Source organism: Elephantulus edwardii, unplaced genomic scaffold, assembly GCF_000299155.1.
Source record: "Elephantulus edwardii isolate Elephantulus edwardi_28Jun2011 unplaced genomic scaffold, EleEdw1.0 scaffold00042, whole genome shotgun sequence".
In the NCBI taxonomy this organism is placed as follows: domain Eukaryota; kingdom Metazoa; phylum Chordata; class Mammalia; order Macroscelidea; family Macroscelididae; genus Elephantulus; species Elephantulus edwardii.
Genome location: NW_006399792.1, coordinates 19127146 through 19154442, shown reverse-complemented (window position 1 = coordinate 19154442; position 27297 = coordinate 19127146). Strand labels below are relative to the sequence as shown.

Below are 27297 nucleotides of genomic sequence, written 5' to 3'. Positions count from 1 at the left end.
CCAAAACACTTATATATTGTTTGTATGTGATATTGTTGTTGTGTCCATTGAGTTGACTATAACTCATAGAGACTCTATAAATAATGATTCTGGGCCTTCTCATATCCTGAGCAAGTTTCACCGTCTCAAACACACCTGACCCCATTATGACAGTCTCTGTGTCAATCCATCTAATCCAGGGTCTTCCTCTTCTGCGCTGACCCTCCACCCTTCCAAGCAAGATGGTTTTCTCTGAGGACTGATCTCTCCTGGCAACATGTATGTGAGACAGAGCTTCCAAATCCTTGCCTCCAAGGAGCAAACTGGTTTCTTCCTCTCTATGACAGACTTATTTGTTCCCTTGGCAATTCATGATATGTTCAAGACTCTTCTCCAGCACCACAACTCAAAGGCATCATTTCGTAGTTATCATTTACCTTTAATGAATGAGCAGTACTGTAATCACAGGGTGTTAAAAGGTGGAAAATAAGTCTGAAGGTCAGTTTAAGTCCAATCTTCTCAGAAAATTTCTCTCCAGAGAGAGTAGCTTGATGTGAGCTCATGTCACCTGGTTTAATGATTTTGTCATACTATATTTGTTGGATCAGTTGGATCACTGGGTTAAAACTTGAATCTCCTCTGTTTAGTTTTTAGATACCTAGGTGGTGCAAACGCTAACCTTAAGTTTGGTGTTTTGAATTCCCTTGTTGGCATCATGGGAGAAAAGCCTGATGATCTATTTCCATGAAATTACTCGTTGCCATAGAAAATTTGTTTCCATGAAGATTGCCGCCAGAATCCTGTGCAGCAGTTCTACTTTGTGATATGAGGTCATTGTAAGTCAGAACTGACTTGATACCCAATTTTTTTTTTGATACCCAATTTTACTGAACTTTGGGTTTATGCATTTTAAAGGCACTTAAACATATTTGTATGCTAATAATGGTATATAACTCCTGGTTTCCAACCCACGGTGACCTCATGTGTTACAGAGAACTGTTTCATATGGTGATCTCTGTAGAAGCAGATTGCCAGCCCTTTCTTACTTGATGCTGCTGGGTGGATTCAAACCAATAACCGTTAGGTTGGTTTTATTGCTGTTGGGTGTTGATGGGCCAGTTCCGACTCATAGAAACCTCACGTGAAAAGTAGAATTGACCTCCTCAAGAATCTAATGGCCTGGAAGGGGTAAAACTTTTGAGATCTCTATTTGCTGATAGGGCATGACTCAAAATGAGGAGAAACAGCTACAAACATTAAAAATCAGAACGTAGGATTTGTGAAGTATGAATCTAGAAAAATCTGGAAGAGAAAATGCAGTGGAATACTTAAAAATGGCTATCTTTGATCTTAGTATGGCTTAATGATAAGGAGCTACTCTGTCAACCCAAAGGCAAATGGTTCGAATCCACCAGCTGGTCCAGAGGAGAAAGGTGGGCAGTCTTCTGTGCAATTTACATCTAAAAACTTACTGGATGGTCAGTTGTGGGTTGCTTCTTACTCAATGGTACATAACAACAAACAGATCTTAGTGAACAGACCACTTGGTCTTTGTCCTGTAGAGCTGCTAGGTTTGAACTGCCAACCTTTTGGGTAGCAGCTGAACACTCAGCTGATGGACCATTAGGTTTCTTCCTTTAGGTCAACAGTGTAGTACATATTGCTTGCACCATCCAGGAAACTTTTACCATTGAAAACCCTATGGAGCACGGTTTTATCCTCAGTTAGACAGGGTCACCCTGCACTGGAGTAGATTTGGCAGCAGTGAACTTGATTTTTTATTATCTAAAAGATATGGTGGCTTAGTGGGAAGGAATTGGGCTGCCAGTCCAAAGGCAGGTGATATGAACCTGCCAGCTGCCTCATGGGAGAAAGATGGGCCGTCTTCTCCAAATGCAGTTTACAGACTCTGAAAAACTGCTGGAGGGTCAGATATGAGTCGAGTCGGACTTGATGGTACTAAAAAGCAACAACAATAGTTTTTTGGCTTTTTTAAAATTTTTTATTTTATTTTATTATTGTTGTGTGAGTGTACCATCAAATCAGATCTGACTGGTACAGGAGGAGACTGCCCCTCCTTCCCCGGCAGAGCATCTGGTGGATTTGAACCGTGCGCCTCTGGGATTGTAGTTGCAGCTCCTTGCCACCAGGCCACCAGAGTTCCCCCAACAATAGTTTTTAAAATGGCTGATTTCTGTGGCATGGGACAGAAGGAGGGTGAAGTCTGAGACTGCTTCTAGTATTATAAATATTCTCGTTGGAAAGAAATCTTTTTATAATAGAATAAAGAAATTGTTTATTTTGTGCTTTGGGCTGAGAATTTAAGCCCATCACTAGTTTATTATAGGAAATGCCTGTTTGTTTTCTGTTTATAAAGGAAGTTCTTGTAGCAAGCATATTTTAGTCATGTGGAGGCACTGAAATGGAAGGAAATAATGCTTACACCAATGCTATTATAAGTCCATTTTTTTCCCTATATAATTTAAAGCGGGAATTGTGCTGTGCTTTTGTAGTTGAATTTAGAAGCTAATAATGATTTTCCTCCTTATGAAAGAATGCCGAATATGTGTATTCTAAATTTGTAATCTAATACTTAGGACCTCAGGATTTAAGGAGAATAAATTTGTGACGGTAAAGGATCTTGTATCATCAGAAATGCTCCCAGACTTTGGCTCAGCTGTCCTATTAGTAGAAAAAGACAATATGCTGTAGGAGAGGAATGAAATAAATTTTAGCAAACTTTTGAACAACTGCAAGCCCATAGCTGCAACAGGATGCTGTTTCTTTTATAGACTCCCACAGAGTCTGTCCTCTCTGTGTTTCCTTGTCCGTCCAGTTGGAACCAGTTGATAGCTGAGCATTCAGTGGGTTTTCAGAGTCTCTAAATCACGTGGCATTAACTTGCCCATCTTTCTCCCTTGGAGAAGCTGGTGAACTTTGTCCCACAGAATGGCTGGTAGATTCGAACCGTATGCCTTTAGGTTGACAGCATCTTTCTTTACCACTCGGCATCAAAGCTCCTTTATATTTCCTTCTTATTGTTGTTTAGAGTTGGAATGGACCGATAGCTGACCCTCTGGCAGGTTTCCAGGGGCAGTTAATTGCATGGGAAGGGATTGCCCATCCTTTTCCCACAGAGCTGCGCATGGCCTTGAACCACAAGCCTTTGGGATTGCTGTACAACTCTGCCATTAGGGCACCAGAGCTCCTATACTCCCTTAGTCGTATTTAAACTTTATTCTGGGAAGAGAGGGAAGGTTTATGTCAAATCTTTTAATCTATATTGCAGCTTAATTAAATTTGCTTTTATCTTTTGGTTAGTGGAGATAATGAGTAGTTGGTTTCTACAACTCAGATGAATGTATTTTTACGAATAATGCTCCCATCAAAGAAATAATCTTATCTCCTCGTGATGTGGCGCCTCCATCCTTGGTAGGATTAAACACAGAGCTTCATGTTAGCTTCTGTTGAGTAGGCATTGATTCATGGTGGCTTCATGCGCAACAGAAAGATTCACTGCTTGGTCCCATCCCCCTGATCTGCATGAGATCATTGTGTTCCATAGGGTTTTCAATGGCTGACTTTAGAGACAGATGTCCAGGCTCTTCTTAGCCTGAGTCTGGAAGCTCGGTTGAAACGTGATACTCAGCAACATGCAGTCCACCAGTGACCGCATGTAGGTGCATTGAGTAGGAACTGAACCTGGTTCTACTGCATGGAAGAGAAGAATTCTACCAATGCCTCACTAGACACAAACTTTTTTTTTGTCAAAGCATTTACACTGTCCTTTTCATGTAGGATAAAGACCAGAAACTATAACGCCTTTTAAATTTATGATGACATGATTAGTAAAATGCAGAAGCTATTTTCGTTAAAGAGGGCACAACGTAAGTCGGGTTAGCAGATTCTTTTAATGCATTAATTTTTTGAAAAGCTTTTCTGATAGATCAAATTTTAATCTACCAATGGTACATCTTGAGAAAGAAAATAAAAAAAAATCTAGAACTCAATCAATTTTTATTACAGTTGGGAAAACCGCATTTAACTCGAGTAATAACTTCAATACAAATTTAAACCAGGGGACATTTAGAAAGCCATGTGCTGAGAAGGTCAAGACCTTTGAAATGAAAGCCAAGTCAGTTGCCTATTACTAGTGGTGTTGGCAAGGAGTATTGACTGTCCCATGGATTGCAAAAGGGACAAAGTGGAGGAATTCATTGTGATTCATTTCAAGGTCTTGACCTTCTCAGCACATGGAGGAAGTGCAAGCAGAGATGATAAAAAGCAAGGCAGGTGATGAAACTTTGACTCACATATTTTAGGCATGTTGTCATGAGGGACTAGTCCCTGGAAAAAGACATCATGCTGGGAAAGGTTGAGAGTCCAAGAAAGAGAGGAAGACCTTCAGAAAGACCCACCACACTGTGACTGATATGGTGGCTGTAGCAATGGGCGTGAACTTGTTGGAGATCTTGGGAAGGCACAAGAATGTTACAAATAAATTGTTGTGAAGAGTTTAAACATCCATGGTAGCAGCATGTAAGGGGCGGGGGGGGGGGGGGGGGCGGAAAGACATGTTGCATTGTGCATATCTGCTGTCCAGGATTCTTAAAGTGCTTCAGAGCAAGGGTAACTGTTTCAAACTGGATCAAAGCCATGGTATTTTCAGTTGTCTCTTATGCATCTAAAAGTTGGACAATGAAGAAGGAAGACTAAAGAAGAAACGATGCCTTTGAATTGTGATGTTGGCAAAGAGTATGGAATATACCATGAACTGCTAAAAGAACAAACAAGTCCGTCTTGGAGAAAGTGCAACCGAGGTGCTCTTTAAAGGTGAGGGTCATGTAGGTTCATCTCACATGCTTTGAGCATGTGGTCAGAAGGAGTCAGTGATTGGAAAAGGATGCATGCTGAGGGATGTAAGACCACAAGGAGATGGGTTATTAACAGCCACTAACAGTGGGCTCAGGTGTGTAGGAGTTGAGAGGATGTTTGTGAAGGAGAGGGCAAGGTCCACTCTGTGGTTCTGCTCGGAGTTGACTCTACAGTACTTCACAACAATACAGACCTTCTGTATCTTCTTTAAAATAGTTAACGGTCAGTGGTTTCTCACATAATTCTAGTAAGGCTCACTTTTAAAAAAAGATTTTGTGTTTTTGGTGAATGTTTACATAGCATGTTAGGTTCCCCTTTGACAATTTCCACACGGTCCTCTGACTCAGGGACATTAGTTACGTTTTTTACACTGAGTCAACATTAAGTGTGTCTGCTTGTGGCCTTTAGTTGGTCTCGGTTTGATTCCAGGTTGAATTGTGTGTGGCATGGGAATATGGGAAGGTGGGCAAATACGTAAACCATCTTTGACCAGGTAGCTTTATTAGTGAAATCATTTATTTGAGGAAGAAAAGGTATAAAAAGGGACAACTCTCTCCATTTTTTTCAGTTAAGCTGCTGCAAATGACCAGCTCTCTGCTGCCTTTTACCCCTGGCTGGGGAAGTGAGAGCCTAATAAGATCATATGTTTTCGGTTTTTCAGATGAAGGTCATTTTGAGTATGAGCAAAACTCCCCTACCTGCAGATGTTGACAACTAAGCCAAGTATTTTTTTTTAAACATTGTGTGGGCCATGTAAATATGTTCACAGGCTGTGTCTGCCAATTTGCAATCTGAGTAGCCTTTTTTTTTTTTTTAAAAGCCCATTTATTTTTCTTGTTTTAAGTTGAAGAAACCATTAAAGTTTTGTTTGTTATACCCTTTATAATGTTTTAACATTTGAAGGGTTACAGCACCTTTTGTATGGAAAAAAAGTACCTTTTGAAAACAGAGAAAGTAGTTGCTTAAGCTCTGATGTGACGGTGTATTGGTTATTTGAGGGCAGCATCAAAGCTTTAAAATTCCTTTTCCTTGACAGGGTATCTCTAGGCAAATTTGTGCTTTAGAGACCAAACTGTTAGCAGAACTCGTGTGGTATGAGGGCGTATAGGAAAGTTGCAGGGACTTTTAACTGTAATACCCAATGCAAATGTGCCTCTGCTAAAACATGTGCTATATATAGTGAATGGAGCTGGGTTCTCTTTCTTTTTGGTTGAGATCCAGTGACAGCTAATGGCTGTTCCTACAGGCTGTGAAATTATTTATGATTTTGGCAGCAAGAGGATATAAAATGCAAGAAGATATAGGTGGAGTAAATTTCTTGGCAAATTCCAATAAATCATTAGCGCTGAGAGAAACTTTAGAGATTATCTAATAATCTGAGCCCTCTTTTTTAAAACAAACAACCCAAAAGCTCCCCAAATGGAATTTAGGGAGTTGTGAGGCTGGAATTTCTCTTTAACAACTTTGTATTGGGCTCCGGTGGCCTAGTGGGTAAGGAGCTGTGCTGCTAACCCAAAAGTACGTGGTTCTAATCCACTAGCTCCTTGGTGGGAGGAAGATGGACAGTCTCTTCCATGTGCCTTGTTGGTAGATGCTGTTGAGTAGAATACTATTCATAGTGACTCTATGAACAGCAGATCTGAATTCTGCCCTCTCCTGTGCCATCCTCACAATCTCTGATACATTTGGGCACATTCCTGCAGTCACTGTGTCAGTCTAGTTGGTTAAGGAGCATCTTCCTTCATCAGCTCTCCCCCCTTTTCAAGCATGATGCCCTTCAAGGCATAGCCTTTCCAAGCAACATGGCCAAAGTATGCAAGATGACGCTTCGCCCAAGGAGCACTCTGGCTTCACTTTCTCCGAGACGTACTTGCTTGTTCTTTTGGCAGTCCATGGGATGTTCAGTACTCTCCGCACATGGCATATGCAGTAATCCCCTGTGATTCACAGCCTCTGCAAACCCTCTGAAAGATCAGCTATGACTCATTTCTGACTAGATGGCATATAATAACAACAGGAGTTGTTGCTAACTTGACTGCTAACCTAAAAGTAGGTTGTTTGAACTCATCAGCCGCTCTTCAGGAGAAGATGTGATAGTCTAATTTCCATACAGCTTTATATACAGCCTTGGAACTCTCTGGGGCCATTCTCCTCTCACCTGTAGAGTCTCTGTGAGTCACAGTCCACACAAGGGTGGTGGATGTCTAGCCAAAAAGGACATCCTTGGTCTGTGGTAGAATATTTACCTTCCATGTGGCTCTCCTGGGTTTGGTTCTCAGCCAGCACAGCTCATGTGCAGCTACCACTCAGCCGTGAGTGGAGGCTTGCCTGTTGCTGTGAGGCCGAACAAGTTTCAGCAGAGCTTCCAGACCAAGATAAACAAAGAAGAAAGATCTGGTCCCTTATTTCTAGAAATCAGCCAATGAAAACTCTGGATCACAACAGTTCAGTCAGCAGCCAGTTATGGGAATGAGTAATGGAGATGGTGCAGGACTGCGTGGCCTTCATTGTGCTATGCTGTGCACGGAGTGGCGATGCGTTGGGCCAGCTGCAGGCAGTTGACAGCAACATACAGCAGGAGTCACATGCTTTCTCATTTCCCTTCCTGCCTATAGAAGATGTGTCTTCATGTATACCCATGTTCATTGCTGCTTTGGTCACAACCTGAGTGCCCGTCAACAAATGGATGGAGAGAGAAACTGGTATAGTCACACAGTGGAATACTATGTACTATGCTGCATTAAAAAACAAGGAACTCATGCAATATTATTCAAAATGGGTGACCCTGGAAGACATCATGCTGAATGAAATATCTCAGCCACAAAAGGACAAATACTGCATAGTGCCACTGTTTTAAAATGGGACCAACATCGGGGTTGAGGGAAGACTGAAAAAGAGGGGATAAATGTATACTTGCATTGAAACAGATGAGGAAGAGAACGATTTAAAAGAGGACTATATGATTGAGTATTATTGTCATGACAGAAGTCCAAAATGAAGGCTGCACAGTGGCGTGGACTTGAGGGGAGGGATTCTATAACAATGAAAGAATTTTACTTTTACTTTTCAGAGAGAAGAGCAAATTGGTGGGGTGCGGGTAGGCAGGGAGAAAAGCGTAATAATGAATGGAAACCCTAAGTCTCTGTAAATGTTCAGTAAACTTAATTAAAAGAAAAAAAAAGTGTCTTCCTGGGACTACTAGGACCAATGTTCATTGTGCAACAACCAAAACAGATCTTTCATAATGAGGATATTTAGAAAACATTTTCCTTGATTTAGCATATCTTTCTAATACTTATTAGAATCAACTTTTCTTCTGCTCTTGTATGAGTTTTGACATCTTTCTCTCCCAAAATATGCCCTTCTCCAATCTTTTTTAAAGAGGCAAACACTAGTTTGATAATCGGCAGTGGACAAATGTGACATCACCCACTGCCAATGTCATCTAGTCAGTCTGGTCTCATAGTCACTCTGTATAACTTGCTTCATAGGGTTACTGAGGCCACAAAGCTTCTTGGAAGCAGCAAAGTATTTTAACCACTGTGCCACCAGTGCTCCTTAAATGTGGCACAATTGACTGTACTTCTGTAGAGTTTTCTAGTTTCGGTGGAGGTACTTTTTTACCGTCAAGTCAGAACTGACTCATAGCTGACTCTCTGGCGGGTTTAGAGAGGCAGTTAATCTCATGGGAGGAGATTGCCCATCCTTCTCTCGTGGAGCAGCTGGTGGCCTTGAACCCCGTGCCTTTGGGACTGCAGTGCAGATTTTTGCCTCTGGGCTACCAGTATTGAGGTTAATTACATGAAATATTTGGTAGCCAGTCATTTCTGAAATACAGAATTAGTAGTTACAAGATAAGGGATCTTAAGATTATCAGCTAAAGGATGTCTTTTCCTGTCTTTGACATTTTGCATGATTATTGATCCCTCAACTTCTTGCAGCTCATTCACTGTTAGGCTAGAGTGTTTTTACAAGAAATGCAGAGTTAAACATTAAGAAGTCCCATGTGCACACGTGGGACAATCTCTCTTCCACATGCTACATTGAACTTAAAAAGCACCCATTGTTCTTGAGAAAAAATTCCCCAGCTAACTTCAGATTCTGGATTTGTTTCTGATTTTTTAAGCCAACAGAAGCAAATTGGAAATGGAGGTTGTTTTTATGCTTTGCTTTGGTCAAGAGCACAGTAGTGTGTTAGGTACAGTGATTAGTGTTACAACTTGTATTGAGGGTCTGGGACTCTTGAAAACATCCATACGTTATTTTAATAGTACTCTCTGATTTCGTGGTGGTTGTTGTGGTGGGATGGATGGGATAATCTGGAGACTTTTTCTTCTGCTGATTTTCTAAAGTTAATTCACTGAATGTCTGTGTGGTCAAACCAACTTGTAAAAGAAGTAGATCTATTTGCAAACATTTTGCTGTTTTGGAGATTTCAAGACCAAATAGAAAATAAGAGGCATTTGAACTTAACTTTGCAAGTTTAGGGGGGAAATGTGAGAGATGTTGTGACCTCTGAATCATGTTTCAGGCTCTTAACCAAATAAAATAAATCTTTAGACTTTAGGCATCCAGGGAATTAATAATGAATGTTATGCATGCATGCTCATTTTTCTTAAGAAGTCCACCCCACATTGAATCAATAGGAGAAAGCCAAATTCTACCAGCTTTATGGCTCATAAAGATCAGAGACCAACACAGCTGAATAAACATAGCTAAAGTGCCATCACAAATAGCAACTTAGAAACTAGATTTTTCTTTATGACCTTCAACCAGAATGTTAGACATTCTCTTCTGATATTTCTGAGTCCCCTGTGAACATCAGTTAAAAATCTGGATGCTTTACTTTCTTTAGCTCTTAAAAAGCATGTTATGTCACAGCCATAGCCCTGGGGGACACCAGGGTGAATTGGCATAATGTAGACCACAAAGTTTAGTGTCCTACTTAGCTAGTGGGATCAAAATTCCGAGGTGCCATTTTTGGTCCTTTTCCATCCAGAGTCAAGAACAATGAGGTAAATCAAAGACTATTATTAGTCTGAAAGGAGACCAGAATTGGTGGTGCCATTTGCCATTTACCACTGCTCTGAAAGGGATCACAATAGAGGGTTCCTGATAGTGGGGAAAAAAAGGTAAAACCAAAATCATTTAAAAAGACCAGGCATAATGGTCTGATAGCGACCAGTGGAAACCTGAGAAGTGGCTCTTAGGTTGCCCTTCAAGCCTGGAACTGATAGCGCACACATGATTCAATGTTTACTCAAGCAGTAGACAGAGCCTGTGAGATGATCAATAACACTGGGGAGGCGCACACGCCAGAGAACAACCAACTCACTACGACAAAAGAGGATGTGTCTGTACAGGGATAAAGTTCAGAAGGCAGGGTGGGATAGGAAAGAAGGATGAATAAAAATGGGAAACATAGCAGAAGTGGGCAGAATGCTGTTATATTGTGGAGATTGTAATAATTTTAAAAAATGATAATACGTCTATGCTGAATTCAATATGGTTTGAAGCTCAACAAAGAAAACAAAGATCCTCACCACTGGGCCAATTGGATTGGCAGCATCATGATGGATGGTGAAGAGATTGAGATTATTCAAAGCTTTAGTTTGCTTGGTTCCACAAACAACACTCTTGGTACCAGCAGCCAAGAAATTAAAAGACATATTGCATTGGGAATGTCTACTGTCAGAGACTTCTCCAAAGTACTGAAGAGCAACAAAGTCATTCTGGAGACTAAGATGTGCCTAATCCGGGCCATTGTCTTTGCAATTACTAGCTATGCATTGGAAAGCTGGATAATGACAAGGGATGATAGAGGGAGAATGGATGCCTTTGAGCTGTGGTGCTGGAGAAGAGTACAGAATATACACCATGGACTGCTAGGAGGACAGACAGATTCGTCCTAGAGAGGGTGAGACCAGGCTGCTCCTTGGAGGCAAGGATTCTGAAGCTCCGTCTGACTTAACTTCGGACATGTTGCAAGGTGAGATCAGTCTGTGGAGAGAACATCATTCTTGGGAGGGTGGAGGGACAGCACAAGAGAGGAAAACCCTCCATGAGATGGATTGATTCAGTGACTGGGTTAATCGGGATGGGGTGTGTCAGAGACAATAAGATTGGCACAGGATAGAGCAGGGTTTAGGATTGTTGTACATGTACATAGGGTAGCTATGAGTTGCAGGCAACTCGATGGTACGTAATAATAACAATAACCACCACCTCTTATTTTATATAGCCTTTCAGCCAACTTGCTAGGAGTCTGTTATCTGGTTACTAACTTTACTCCCACTTCTCCCCCCCTTTCATCCTATATAACCATCATTTTGATATTTTCATACTTTAAGTTTTTTAAATAATAGTGGACTAATAGTTTTTGTCCTTTTGTGTCTGATTTATTTCACTCAACATACTTTCTTCATGGTTCATCCATATTATTCTGTTGTTTTGTTACTTTGTTTTTCTTTGTTGTTGCATAATATTCCATTGTATATTTGTACCATAGTTTGTTTATTAATTTCATAGCTTTTCATGCCAAGCATTGAACAAAAGGGCCCTTTTGTTGGGGTCAAATGTTTACTAAAGGGGAAAAGGAAAGCTATTAGAGAGGCTGATTTAATGAACTTGTTTTTACCTCTATTTCTGCAAAAATTCACTTCCATGCTAAAAACTAAGCTCCCCATAGTATGCATCCCCTTTTGTGATATGGTGCTCTGTGTTCCAGAATCCTTGGTAGGCTACTTAAATGATCTTGTCCATGTCCCATGCTTTCACACTTTTTTCTGGCTTTGTATGTTGCTGTTGTTGGTATGTGCTGTCGAGTTTCTTGCAACTCATAGCAACCCTATGTACAACAGTTTTAAAGCCTGCTTTGAAGCCTGTCTTTAACCAGTCTCATCAGACGCACCTACCCCCTTTGCCCTGGTTACTTTATCAATCCATCTGATACAGGGTCTTCCTTTCCTGCGCTGTCCCTCCACCCTTCGAACGTACGTGTGTGTGTGTGTGTGTGTGTGTGTGTGTGTGTGTTTATGTATGCCTGGCTTTGTATAGTAAAATGCTATTCTCTTGACCTGCCCACCCTCTACATCTTTTCATTCTTCAAAACTGTCTAAACCTCTTAGCTTCACTCCTTGACCAGGCAGAGTGAAGAAGACTATTTTTCAGTTTTTCCATTCATTTTCAAACTCACTGTTGAGTCAGTTCTGACCCAGTAACAATCTTTCATTGGGTTTCTATGAATTGTAACAGGAAGAGGTTTCACATTTTCAGAGCCACTGGTGGATTCAAACCGTGGACTCTAGAAACTTTTGGTTTAGCATCACATCTCTCTGTAGACTAAGCCTCCAGATCTCCTTCCATTTATTTCAGGCTCCTGTAATAATAAGCCTTGTGCCATAAAGGTTTGCTTGTCTCACTCATGTGTGTGTGTGTGTGTGTGTGTGTGTGTGTGTCCTAAATGAGCTACTCGTAAAATGCCTCAAAAAGAATGGAAATAATTGCACCAGTTGTCTACCTGTGTAGAAAGACTTTTATCAGTGAAAAGCACAGTGACACAGCATTCTAGAAGGAGATTGAAGTACAAAGAATCTAACAATCTGCTAAAACTCCCCAGGAATTCTCACAGTTGTCAGTGTTTAATTGTTGAGCATCTGACAGTTGGGAGCTTTGGAGGACCGAGAAATGAACATAAATGCAGTGACTTAAGCTTTTAGTTTTTATTTTACCTGTTTCTTATCTCGGCCTGTCAACCCACAGGGCAGGTGGTTTGAATCTACCACTTGCTCCTTAGGGGGAAGATGAGCGATCTCCACTTGTGTGATTAACAGCCTTGGAAAACCCAGGGGATGGTCAGTTATGAGTCAGTCTCAACTGAACGGCAGTGAGTTGAGTTGTTTTTGCTCTAATTGGGGAGCCTTGGTGGTACTGTGTGTAGGGCTGCAAATGCAGTGGAGATGTTTCAAACCCACCAGCTGCTCTTCAGGAGAAGAAAGGTGATTCAGTCTGGGCAGTTCTCCTCTGTCTTATAGTGTCGCCAAGAGTCAGAATTGACTTAATGGCAGCGGAGTTACACTAATTGATGCTGACAGAATCAGAGGCATGGGAGGGGGGGAAGAAGGCAACCTCAGTGGTGTAGGGAGTTCTCTTTGATGTTGTATTCAGGAGTTTCCCTGAGGCTGGCTTCTGCTAATAATTGAAATTATATGTATGGCAGTGGCCCCTGAAGCTGTTCTGTATGGAAATTAATGGGCTGCTTTCAAATATTTTTGTTTCTTATTACCTTCCAGGGAACTGCCATCACTGGCATGGGAAAGTTTTTGAAATAATGGTATGAGAAGTGGCTTTTCATAGATGCCTTTGTCATGTGGAAGTGGGCTATAAGAATTATGGAAAGAAGTACTTATATTTAAAATCACTGATATATGCTATCTGTATGTATATCTTCTAGAAACATTTAAGTGACAAAGAATTGACATGAATTGGTAAAATATTTTAAATATTATTTAATGAATGGAATTGCTTAGGATATGCATGATACGTATGATTATAAAAACTCACTGCCTTCAAGTTGATTCTAACTCAATAGTGGTCCTCTTTTTTTGGGGTTCCCAAGGCTGTAATCTGTGAGAAGAGAACACCTTTCTTCTTTCAACAAAATGACTGGAGGGTTCAAACCATAGAACTGGGTTAGAATCCAACATATAACTAACATGATACTATTGGCCTCCTTAGAAATTATACTATATTAAGTAAGACATTACTTGAAATCCTAATCCAACTTGTGGTGACTCTCCTTCAAGTTTCCAAGGTTATAAATCTTTTTGAGAGGAGACTGCCCATCTTTCTCCCATGGAGGTTTGAACTGCTGACCTTTAGGTTATCAAACTAATATGTCTTATGCCACCAGGACTTAATAGACAATACTGTGCTAAGTGCTTTATAGTTCTTCAGTTGAAACTGTAACAAATTTCTGATGTGATTTCTGTATCCATATTGCAATTATAGAAAAAAAGATACTGAGAAATTGCTTGTCTCCAAATCATGCACTGAAAAATGGCAAAACTGGAATTTTTATTCTTGAATAACTCTCAGCCAATTTTTATAGCAATATTCCCTGCTACCTTTGAATATATGTTGCTCTTGTGTGTAACGTAGAGTTGGAACTGAGCCATAGCTGACCCTCCGATGGGTTTTCAGAAGCACTTAATCACATGGGAGGAGATTGCCCATCCTCCCATGAAACAGCTGGTGGCCTCGAACTGTTCCTTTGAGATTGCAATTCAGTTTCTTGCTACTAGGCCACCAGAGTTCTCTTTTAAATGTTTGCATATAAAAACAATATATGTATATTAATTACAAAGTGGATTTTTTCAAGCCTATCATTTTATAAGATTTAAATATTAAATTTTAGAATGGTACAGGTTTTGGCGAAACCTATACTTGGACCAAGAGGCAGTAGTCAGAACAGAGCAGGGCAACACTGCATGGTTCAAAATTGGGAAGGGTGTACGCCAGGGATGTGTCCTGTCTCCATACCTTTTCAACCTGTATGCAGAGCAGATTATCTGAGAGGCTGGGCTCTATGAGGAGAAGCGTGGCGTTAGGATTGGTGGACGATCTGTCAACAATCTGCATCATGCAGATGACACAACCCTGCTCACTAAACTGAGGAGGACCTCATGCACTTACTGCAGAGGGTCAAGGACTGCAGCCTTCAATATGGACTGAGGCTCAATGTCAAGTAGACAAAAATTCTCACCACTGGACCAATCAGTAGCATCAGGATGGATGGTGAAGAGATTGAGATTGTTCACAGCTTCAGTTTGCTTGGCTCCACGGTCAACACTCTTGGCACCAGTAGCCAGGAAATCAAAAAATGTATTGCGATGGGAAAGTCTGCTGTTAGGGACCTCTCTAAAGAACTCAAGAGCAATGGTGTCTCTCTGGAGACTAGGTGTGCCTGATACAGGCCATGGTTTTTGCAATCACTTGTTATACATCAGAGAGTTGGACAATGACTAGGGAGGATAGAAGGAGAATTGACGCCTTTGAGCTGTGGTGCTGGAGAAGAGTACTGAATGTACCATGGACTGCCAAGAAAACAAATAGATTCATCCTACAGAGGGTTAAACCAGGCTGCTCCTTGGAGGCAAGGATTCTGGGGCTTTGTCTGACATACTTTGGACATGTTGTAAGGAGGACAGGTCCTTGGAGAGGGACATCATGCTGGGCAGAGTGGAGGGACAGCGCAGGAGGGGAAGACCCTCTATGAGGTGGATTGATTCAGTGACTGGGGTAATCGGAATGGATGTGTCAGAGGCAATGAGATTGGCACAGGATAGAGCATGGTTTAGGGCTGTTGCACATAGGGTCGCTATGAGTTGCAAGTGACTCGATGGCACATAACAACAACAACAAACAGGATTTGGGGGGAGCGTAGAGAAAATAGTGCAACAATGAATGAATGGAAATCCAAAATCTCTGTAAATGTTCATTAAAATTAATAAAATTTATTTAAATTAAGAAAAAAAGAATGTTACAGGTTCTTGTGTTTAAAAGACTTAGATAAATGTTGATGAAAGTGAGCACATTCACTGTTAGAAAACAGGACTGACATTGGGCTTGAGGGGAAACTAGGAAAAGAAGCTATAAATATTGTACACTGCATTGAAATACATGAGGGAGAGAACTGTTTCAAAGAGAGATATGATTGGGTATTGTTTTTGCATTACAAGAGTACAGGGTAGGAGCTGCATAGGAAGGTGGAGGGGGGATTGTATAACAATGGAGGAATTTTTTTTTTCCTTTTCAAAGAGAAACACGAACTTGGGGAGGAGGGGTGGGCAGGGAAGAATATGTGCAACAGTGAATGAATGGAAATCAAAGTTCTCTATAATCTTTCATTAAAATCTCAAAAAAGGATAAAAAAAAAGTGAACACATCATTTTAAAGTTTTAAAAAATTGTGCTTTGCCCTAAGATTTAATATTGAGGTAGTTGTTTCAATGAAATACTTTGTAATTATGATTGTAGAATCTTGGTTGGGTATAGCACAGATGTTATGAGCTTGTCAAGACTTCTTATAAGTGTCTTAAAAGGTAATAGTAACCCAAGTTTTCTCCTTGGAAGCAAGGATTTTGAAGTTCCATTTCACTTTGGTCATGTGGCCAGGAGGGACTGATCCCTGGAGAAGGACATCATGTTCAGAAGAGTGAAAGGATGACACAGGAGAGGAAGAGGTGGATTGACAAAGTAACTGGGGTGAGGGGAGTTGGTGTGTCAGAGTCAGTGAGACTGGCTCAGGACAGGCTTCAGAGCTATTGTTGTACACAGGGTCGGTATGAGTCAAAGGTGACTCGATGGCACTTAACAGCAATGATCACTTGGCAAAATGGAGAAAGACAAACCACCTTAAAAATGGGTTTCTGCAGTGACACTATTCATCTTAGAAGTTCTGAATGAGCCAGTGGTTTCTAGGTACAAATATCAAGTAATTGTGGTTCCTCTGCTCTATCCAGTTCTGCATGGCTTCCCTCGCCTCTTTTAAGATAAAAAATCATAGTACATTTTTTCTAGATTTTAGAAGATGTCAGATAGCTCCATGGAATGGTTTTGTCTGGCAATGGACAACCCAACACTGCTTGTTTTGTCTTTGATCATAATGAGATTGTCATCTTTGAATATGATATTGTTCATCTGTATTTATTTCTGTGTGAATAACTCATTTCTCCAACTCAAATATGCAAACCCGTGGCCAGCGAGTTGATTCTGAGGCTCTAAATTCTTGGTCAAAGACTGTCCATCTTTTTTCCGTGGAGTTTTTGGTGGATTTGAACTGTGGGAGGTGGTGCTTGCCTTTTTTGTTAGCAGCATAGCCTGCTCCAGACTAGGTCACCAGTGCTCCCTGACCTTGCCTTTTTTTACTCATTGCACTGTCTTCCTCATTGATTTTTATCATCTATTTTGTGTGCAAATGCCTTCTCACAGTCTGCCCTGCGTCTTTTGTTTTTGCTACCCTGTTATAAACAAGCTTTTACATTGCCAACATTTCTTTTTGGTTTGTGTTTTTGGCATCCTGTTTTAGAAACCTAGTTCACTTTTCGCTGAAGTTTATCTAATTATGTTTAACAACTGTTTTGCCTTTTACTGGGTAGAGAGAACAAGAATGTAGCAACTGCTAAGAAACAAAATCCACTCATCAGGTGGGAGATGTCCCAGTCTGATAAATCACAAACAACTCAGAGAGGAGACAGAAAAAGAACAGCTTAGAATTCAGGGCATGAAAAGGAACAGCGCTCAATAATCCAGCCCTTTAGAGGGGGAAGGCTTTTAATGATCTGTTATTTGAAGAACATTTATGAGATAATTAAGACCTAACTTGTAATTAGCATTTGGGTACAAGATGGGCTACATAGAAGACAGCAAAGGAGTCCTCAAGTTAGTAAATGGATTTTTAACTGAGAGTTTCTTGTTTGGGAGAGGGGAAAATCTCCTTTAATATCCCTTTTAATTATGTGGGTTATTTGTTGGTTTAGTGATCAAAGTTATTTTACCAGTGATAATTACATATCTGTATATCTCTGTATATGTATATAAATCTTATTATTTGGCATGCGATGTGCCTGGACATTTTACATGTATGCATTATCTCATCTAATCAACAGTCCAGTAGGTAGGTTCTATCATTAGGCCATTTTATAAGTGAGAAAACAGACTCAAAAAGATTACGTGGACTTGTCCAAAGACATGTGAGTAAATGGCAGAGCTAATTCTTTTGACCTCAGAGCCATGCAAACTCTTGACTAGTACAAATTTAAAAAAATAAAACTCATGTAATCCTTGAAGTCTGAAAATATACCTCTGAAAAATCAGACTTTTATCAACCACCCCAGGCATACCCCCTGTTATTTTTCAAGTTCATTTCTCTTAGTGAAAGTAAGACAATTTTGCAGTACTTTACTGCTTGAATGCTTTTTAAAGGAAGCATCAAAGCTGCATCCCTTCTAGGGCCCCCTGCTTTATATATTCACTATGCTACCATATATTACATATTATGTTATATATAAATAACAGATGGGTCAGTTTCTCCACCAAAATTCTGGCCTTCCCCTCTAATTGCTGTATGCCTTACAGTTGGAACTGACTCATAGCTGACCATCCAGTATCTTTTCAGAAGCTGTAAATCACACAGGCGGAGATAACCCATCTCTGCCCCTCAGAGCAGATGGTGGATTTAAACCAGCTGCCTTTGGATTGGCAGTGCAACTCTCTACCACTAAGGCTTCTTTAAGAAAGGGGGGGTCTACCTTGAAACTCCTATGGAGCAATTCTGCTCTGGACATATGGGGTTATAATGAGTGAGAATTGAAACAACTGCAGTAGGTAACAACAAGAGCCACCCTCACATGGAACGGATGCTCTGAGCATGAAGAAGTTTGACCAATTCTTCAGAATTTTCCAAACATCTTTGCACATCGTCTTGGAGATAGTGCAGTCAGAGTTTTCCTTAGAGGCAAGGACGGAAAAACTTAGTCTCATGTACTTTGTGCATGTGAGAGGTAATTTAGGATTAAGAATTGTGGTGCTGGAGAAGAGTCTTGAACATACCATGAACTATCAAGAAAACAAATAAGTATGTCTTGGAGAGGGTCAAACCAAGTTTCTCCTTGGAGGCTAGGAGTTTGAAGCTCTGTCTCACATACTTTGGGCACATGGCCAGGAGAAACTGGTCCTTAGAGAAGGACATCATTCTTGGAAGGGTGGAGAGACAGTGCAGGAGAGGGAGACCCAGATGAGATGGATTGATACAGTAACTGGGGCAGTGAGGGTTTATGTGTTGGAATTAGAGACTGACTCATGATGGGACTGACTTCAGAGCTGCTGTACATAGGATCGCTATGAGTCTCGGGTGTCTTGACGGCACATAACAACAAGAACAGCAATGTTTGGAAAGGTAAAGAGTCAATGAAAGAGAAGAAGACTCTCAATAGGATTAATTGACACAGTGACTGTAGTAATGAGCACAAGTGTGGCAGAGATAATGAGGATGGCGCAGCTTAGGACGTGGTTCAGATCTGTCATTCATAGTGTGGCTGTGAGTCACACTCGACTCAATGGCACCTAACAGTAACAAGAACTTTAAATAGTGAAAAGTTGTCTGCTGCTTTTAGTGTGATCTACAATTAAGCAAACAACACAGAATCTAGAATTTCTGTATTTATGTCGAAAAAATTTTGAGGAGAGTCACTGATACAATTCCATGTTTAAAAAACTCTCTGCTTTTGAGTTGCTTCTGGGTAAAACTCCAGGCTTTTTGACTTCTTTTAAGGCCATGAACAAATTTCTTTGTATCTTTGTGCCTTTGATTCCATGTTTGTAGATTGAAAATGGTGATAATTACTACACAGAGTTGTGAGGGTATAAAATTTAATGCACAGGAAACATTTAAACCTGTGCATGGAAGTGGTAACTGGTGAGTATTAATTTTTACAGATACAAAATAATAAGTCAGTATTTCCAGAGTAGTGGTCCTAGTACTGTTTCAATTCTTATCTCTGGCAGCTTTTGGAAACTGTTGTCACATTTATGTCCACTTATAAGTAAAAATGCATCTTGATGCAGCCGTTAGTATGGATTGCATTTCAATAAAGATTCTTACCACTGGATTGATGATAGGCAGAGTCATGATAGATGGAGAGAAGATTGAAACTATCAACAGCTTTATCTTGCTTGAATCCCCAGTTTACACCCTTAGTACCAGCAGTCAGGAAATAAGGAGATGCACAGGGAAAATCTGCAGTTAGGGACCTCTCCAATTTTTTGAGGAATAAGGATGCCAGTTTGAGAACTAAGGTGTGTATCTGATTTAGATCATAGTCTTTCCAATTACTTGCTGTTCATCTGAGAGCTGGATAATGAATAAGGATGAGCTGAGGTGTTGGAGAAGAGCACTGAACATTCAGTGGATGGCCAAGAGAACAAACAGATATGTCTTGGAGATGGTGTAGCCAGAGTGCTCTTTGGAGGCAAGAATGATGAGGCTTCACCTCACATACTTTGGGCATGTTGCTAGGAGGACCTATCATACTGAAGAAGGACATGCTACTGGGAAGGGTGGAGGGTTGGCGAAGGAGTGGAAAACCTTAACCAGGTGGATTGATATGGTTACTGCTTCAATGGGCTCTAGTGTGTCAGGAATTGTGAGTTTGGCACCACATAGAACAGGGTTCAGATTTTTTGTTCATAGGGTTGCTATGAGTTGTACTTGACTGGGGGCTCATAACAACAATAGCAGCAACAACATACAGAAAAAGCTCCTTTGAGGCAAGGTGGTTAAAAGTTCATCTCACATACTTTGAGCATGCTGTCAGGAGGGACAGTCCTTAGCAAAGACACTATGCTGTGGAAGAAGGAGGGTCAGAGAAGGAAAGGAAGACCCTTTGCTTGATGGATTGACCCTGTGATGCATATGGGAGATCTTGAGGATTGTGCAGGGTAAGGCAAGGTTCACTTCTGTTGTTCATAGGGTCACTATGAGTTGTAGACGGCTTGATGGCACCTACCAACACTCAGAGGAGTTCTGGTGACCTAATAATGGTAGCCAACCCAAGGACAAGTGGTTTGAATCCACCAGTTGTTCTCAGGGAGAAAGATGGGTAGTTTCCTCCCATAGTCTCTGAAAAACCCTCTGGATGGTCAGCTATGGGTCTCTTCTGACCCCTGCTACGTAACAACAAACGTAGGAGAATAGAGAAAAGCTCTTTAGAGAGACAGCTGAGCACTAGGTAGCCAGGTCACTGACTTTGGGATTCTCCTTTTTCATCATGATTGCCTTCTCTTGATCTCTTGGATTTTATTACCCTGTTTAAGACTTAAGAATTGGATTTTCTGCCTCGTAGCATTGATGATGATATAAATTCTACTATAGTAGCTAAAGTCTAGATTTAATTGTCTTGAACTTCTTTTTTCTGTTGTTTCTTTCCTTCATAAAATAATAGTTGCTGTCCACTTGACTGATTCACAGTGTATATGCCAGAGTAAAAGTAGGATTGTGTTGAGTTTTCAGTGTCTGAATTTTTGGATGTAGATCACCAGGATTTTCTTCCCCAGTGTGTCTTGATGGTATGAAACTTTCACAGTTACCAGCTGCCGGAATTAGCCATTTGTACCACACAGGGACTCTATAGTACTTTATAACTAAATTCACTCATTGTTATGTCAGAACTGATTCATAGCTGACCCTCCAGCAGGTTCTAAGACACTATGAGTCAAATGAGAGGAGATTGCCCATTTTTCTCCTGGGGAGCAGTGATGGATTCTAGCTTCCTGCCTTTGGGTTGACAGTGCAGCTCCTTACCCCCTGGGCTACCAGTGCTCCCCCATGGTGCTTTGTTGTTGTTGAGCACTGTCAAGTCAGAACCGACCCAGAGCTCACCATCCAGTAGATTTTCAGAAGCAATGAATCACACCGTAACCATTTGAAACTCAGTAGACTCAAATTGAGCGCTGACACTCCTTAAGGTCTTGTATTAGATGCTGTGGAGACAAAACAAAAATCTTCAGTTTTTTCTGTTGCTCATGATTTCATGGAGTGTTAGATCAGGAAGAACTTTAAAGAAAGCATCTCATCCAATTCCTTTAATTTGTAGAGAAGGAAGCTAAGACTCAGGAGAATAAGTGGCCCGATTAAGACACACTCCCTGATTTTTCTTATACTACATAACCAAGGACAGTAGAACTGATAGTTTGTAGACAGATTCCTCAGTGGCTCCCCACTGCCTGGAAGAAAACACCCAAACTCTCCTTTCCACTTACCAATTACTGATCTCATTTTTAGGATCCCAGTTACTAGATAATTTATGGAGGAAACAGTTTAACCTAGTAAAACCATGGGGTAAACCTCCCATGGCTTTGGAACCACGCTGCTGATGGAAAGAGTTGAGTTTAACTTAGGTATTCAAAGCAATATTTATGGTGAGCCACCCTTTATAAAAATGCAAGCCCTCGTAAAAGTCTTATGTAACCCATTTCATATACCTGTTAAGTACTGTTTGTGTTTGTACCTCCAGCCTGTGAACTAAAGAATAACTAATGCTTTACCGACAATCAGCAGGTTGGAAAACTTCACCATCACCCCAGAGTGCTCACTGTAACAGTGTCCATTTGGGATATTTTGGTCATTTGGTATCATTTATACTATAACAGAATATTTTCTCTAACATTCCTGTGGGTTTAGTTCTTTTAATGACTGTGCTGATAGCGACGTGTAAGGTCACACAATAAGGAAACAAGAATCATTTTAATAAAATTACTCATAGTGACGTGTAGACAGCAGATCTGAATCTTGCTCTGTGCGACATTATCCTCATGGTCTGTGTCATGCTTAAGCCCGTGGTGATAGTCACTGCATCAATCTCTCATGTTGAGGGTCTTCTCTTTCTCTGACCCTCCACCTTTCCCAGCTTGATGGCTTTTTCCCTAAGGACTGGTCAGTCCAAATCCTTTTCCAAGGACTGATGGAGGGGCAAAGAAAGAGAAGACGACCCTCAACAAGATGGATTGACACTATCACAAAGAGCTCATGAGGATAATGCCACATAGAGCTTAGTTCAGATCTGTTGTTCATAGGTTCACTATGAATAATAATTTCATTAAAATGATTTTACACAAAAATGTGAACTGCTGAAGTCAAACAAGACTAAGCATAGAGGAGGGATAAATACAAGTCAAGTAGTCATTTATCCAGTCTGAGAAGCACAACTTTAGGATGGTTTCAGAAACACAAAATCAGCCTTTAAAGGTCAGGATCAATATGATACAGACGGCTCACAGCAGTGGGAAGCCATTTGTCACAAAGCCATTCCCACAAGATGTCCCATGCCTCTAGCCCATATTTGAATTTGAGAGTCTCAAATTTTGTTTATCCCTACAACAATGAGGAAAGCATAAACCTTAGGCATTATGCTAGCACAGAGACTAAACAGTTACCCATACATCAAAGCAAGAGTACCTTAAATCAAGTCTAACATGAGTCAAGAAATCTGAGCCCAAAAAGCATAAAAGATTGAACAAAGAAAAAACCCAATTATGTTTTCCTCAAGTACTAGAAACCAGAGCTCTGTCTTTAAAGATATAAAACCTCCTTTGGGAATGTTGTCAGGAGGGACCATTTCTTGGCAGAAGATGTGCTGGGAAAAGTGGAGGTTCAGAGAAAGAGAAAAGAGACCCCTAACAAGATGGGCCGACACAGTCCCTGTAACAGTGGGCTTGAGCTATTGGAGATGGTGAGGACAACACAAAATAGAACAAGGTTCAGATCCATTGTTCATAAGGTCACTGTGAGTTGTGGACTTGATGGCACCTAACAACCACAAGGGTGACTAATCCTTCATAGTCCTTGGTATCTAATGTTTCCCCTTATTGTTGTGTACCGGCTAGTTGGAACAGACTCATAGCTGACCCTCCAGAGGGTTTTCAGAGACAGTTAATCACATGGGGCAGATTGTCCCTCCTTCTTCCATAGAGTAGCTGGTGGATTTGAACTGCATGCTTTTGGGATTGCAGCACAGTTTCTGACCACTGGGCCACCAGAATAAGTCAGTGGGTTCTCTTATTATCCCAAATGGAAAAATACCTTCTTCTTACCCCTTGTAAAAGAATTAAAAGAGTGGACCTAAAAAAAAAAAAACCAACCCAATTGCCATTGAATTGATTTTGAGTTGTTAGGACCCCATGTATGTCAGAGTAGAATTGTGCTTTATAGGATTTCCAATTTCTGATGTTTTTTTTTGGAAGTTTGATTGCTAGGCCTTTCTTCTGAGATACCTCTGGGTGGATTTGAATCACCAACCTTTTGGTTAATAGCCAACCATTTGTACTACCGAAGGTTGGTGTGTGAATAATAGGATCTCATATTTAAGAACCAGAGACAGTTTGCATATCCTTCCTAAACAGCTGTCACAAACAGCTCAGTTTTATAGATGATGAAACCAGAGAGGTAGTGGCCCATGTCAATTAAAGCAGATCCTAACTGGAATAGAAGTGGGTACACTAGAGGATTTTTTAACTATGAAATGTAATGGTTAAAGTAGATTTGTATTAGTACCTGTGTGTTGTGAAGCAGATAAATCTGACCACACATTGTCATATGAAATGAAGTGGAGAAGGAAGAGTAAAGTATCCTAAAGAGAGCATGTTTGGGGGGCAGGGGAATCTAGAACAGAAGAGACTGTAACCACCAGTTTTAATTAGAGGGAGGGAAAAGTTATTAAGTTATATGTCACTTTATTTTTTTTTTGTATGTAAAACAATAGGTCAAACTGTATCAAATAAAATGCATTAAAAGAAAGTATACAGTGTCTTTTATTGAAACAGAATTCAGAATGAACAATTACTAGGACAACAATTACTGACAAACTTCACATCTTTTACTCAAGGGATGACAAATTTATCGTGAATCCCTAGAATTCTAAATTACTGTTGTTGATTGCCTTCAAGTCAAGGACGACTCATAGTGACCCTGTGAACAAAAGGCCTGAAGCCCCTCTACAGCTGTCAGCATTTATCAAAGTTCCTAAAGTTTCTGGAGGCTTGCATCCAAATTTGATGTTAGGGAGTTTTGCCACTTGTTGCACTTAGAGAAATACATTGTCTGAGTAGATGATTCAGGCCATGGTCTTTTCGATTACTACCTGTGCATCTGAGAGCTGGACAGTGGATAAGGATGACAGAAGAACTGATGCCTTTGAGTAGAAGAGACAAGTACCGAATATCCTATGGATGGCCGAAAGAACCAACAGAGGTATCCTGGAAGAGGTGCAGCCTGAGTGCTCCTTGGAGGCAAGGATAGCAAAGCTTCATCTCTCCTACTTTGTACATGCTGCCTGGAGAGGCTATTCTTTGGAAAAGGATATCATGCTTGGAAGGGTGGAGAGTCAGGAAAGGAGAGGAAGACCCACCTTTCGTCCATCGGGGTGGATTGCCGTGGTGACTGCAGCAATGGATTTAAGTGTATCAGAGATGGTGAGGATGGAACAGGCTTAGGACAGGGTTCAGATCTGTTGTTCATAGAGTTGCTGTGAGTCATACTTGACTCAGTGACACCTAATTTCAACAAGAAGGAGATGATATCCAAACATGGTTTTCCATGGATCTGGCTTGTAATTTTCTCATGGACTATGAAGAAATCAACAAAATAAGTCTTTTGTGTTGATACCACTGTGGTTGGTGGTGTGCATAGTTGTTCCAGATTTCAAACTGCCAAAAAGTACATCCAGAGGAATGTGAGTGTAATTAAAACGCCTTCAGAGATGGGAGTCTAAGTAAATATTACGTTTATTAAGTTAATCAACATAAGTGAGATTTCCAGCTGATTCGTGGTTGAGGATAAGTTCTAGAAATATGAGTGTTATTTCTTCTTCAGGTAAAAACATTACTGGTTTATTTTTTAATATAAATTCAGAAATCAGTAATGGTGTTCTGCCAGTAAATCAATAGATATTTATTTTTTTCCTCAGTCATCTTAAATACTTGGATGATGAACATTTTCAGCCATTATCTCTATACATCATGAAAGAATCTGGAAATGCTGTCTTAATCCCAAAAGAGGTATCTTCTTTTTTTTGGATAATTAAGCTGATGAAATGGTTTTCTAGTTCTTACACACAGGAGGTAGGAATAGAGAAAGTACTTCTTTTCCCCTCATCCACAGAAAGGTATGCTGTTGTTGTTTGCTGTATAACCATATGCATGTCTGTTCCTCCTTGGTCTGTAAGAAGCTGAAGAGGAAGTTATAGGAATTTCTGATGTGTTAGTCATGTGGTTTTAATCAGTCAGGATTGCAAACTGCTTCCTGTATTTATATCTCTGATGTTTTTGGTTAAGATTTGAGTTTGGTTTTCACCTCTTCTACATTAGTTGTAACTCTGTTCCCACATGGAGGAAAGTTAGGAATGAGATTTGATGGTCTTTGCTTTTTAGATGAATGAGAGCATGTTAGAAAGATGACGGTAGGCTACTGAGCTTTAAGTTAGACTTGTTTTGTTCCTTTCATGAGAGAAATGTAAGAAATTCACTTCAGCAATTTGTGGTGGAATTTCCTCTCTTTCCAGATTCTTAGATGTCTTCCTGTCCTTGATCCTCTTTATTTTTATTACTTCCAATTTTCGCTCTCACTTGGTAGTGTAGACTGTGTGCCATGGGAAGGTTTGTATGTTGTTATTTCTAAACTAGCAGCCCCCTGCCAAAGAGTAGGACTGCCTTACATGTCTGTCTTTCTTTTTAAATTGTCTTTTTAATGAAAGTTGACAGAAAAGTTGCATTTTCATTCATTCATTCATTTATTGATTGTTGCTAGATGCCTTTCTTGACTGGGATCTTTTTGGAAGAACACTGGATCTTTGCCTCACAGAACCACAGTGAGTGTGCATTTGAACTACAGACTTCATGATTAGCAGCTGAGTGCTTAAACATTGTGCCATCAGGACTCCTTATTATAGGCTATTATTATTTGTGGCCTTGAGCTCTGTCTTCTGATAGCTAACACTTACATACCATTCTCTGATTTATTAAAGATTGACCTCAAGTAGTTTTCTAGTTAGTTCTGGTGGCCAAGAGGTAAAAGCTGTGCTGCAATCCCAAAGGCACACAGTTCAAGACCACCAGCTGCTCCATGGATGAAAGATGGGCATTCTCCTCCCTTGTGATTAACTGCCTCTGAAAGCCCCCTGGAGGGTCAGCTGTGGGTTATTTATGACTCTAGTATACAACACAACAGTAGTTTTTCTACACTCTGAGACTTACTGAAGGGAGCTCTTGTGGCTTGCTTAGTGGTAGTGATTGTGCTGTCAGCCCAAAGGTACACAGTTCATTTTCATCCACTGCTCTGCAGGAGAAAAATGAGTCATCGCCCGTGTGATTTCCTGCTGGAGGGCAGCTATGAGTTGGATCTGATTCACCAGTACATAATGCCAACAGGCTTACTGAAGTGTAGTCCATGTGCTCCATAAGGCAAGGATGGTGAAACTACATCTCACATATTTTGGACATGTCAGGAGTCATTAGTATTTGGAAAAAGCCATCAAGCCTGGGAAAGTGGAGGATTGGTCAAAGATTGGGGGACCATCAGGAATTGACACAGTGACTGCCACAGTGGGCTTGAGCATGGCAGAAATTGTGAGGAAGGTGCAGGATAGAGCAAGGTTTGGATCTGTTGTTCACGGGGTCACCACAAGTCATAGTTGATTTGATGGCCCCTAACGACAGCAACAGTAAGCTGTAGTGGCAGGGGCCATGGAGGCAGCCTGCCAGGCTTTGCATGTCGACCCTGCCACTTGCCTGCTGCTTTACTCCAAGATGTTAATCTCTTTTAGTTTCAATTGCCTCCTCAGTAACAATAGAGATAATAAGTAGTGTCTGCCTTAATAGATGAGAGATAAATTAA

General features: G+C 40.6%; 1 protein-coding gene across 1 annotated transcript in view; it reads left to right on the top strand.

The window, feature by feature from the left end:
- Positions 1 to 27297, top strand: part of SEPT11 (septin 11) — a 140983-nt gene that overhangs the window by 22334 nt on the left and 91352 nt on the right. The gene's annotated exons all lie outside the window — the stretch shown is intronic.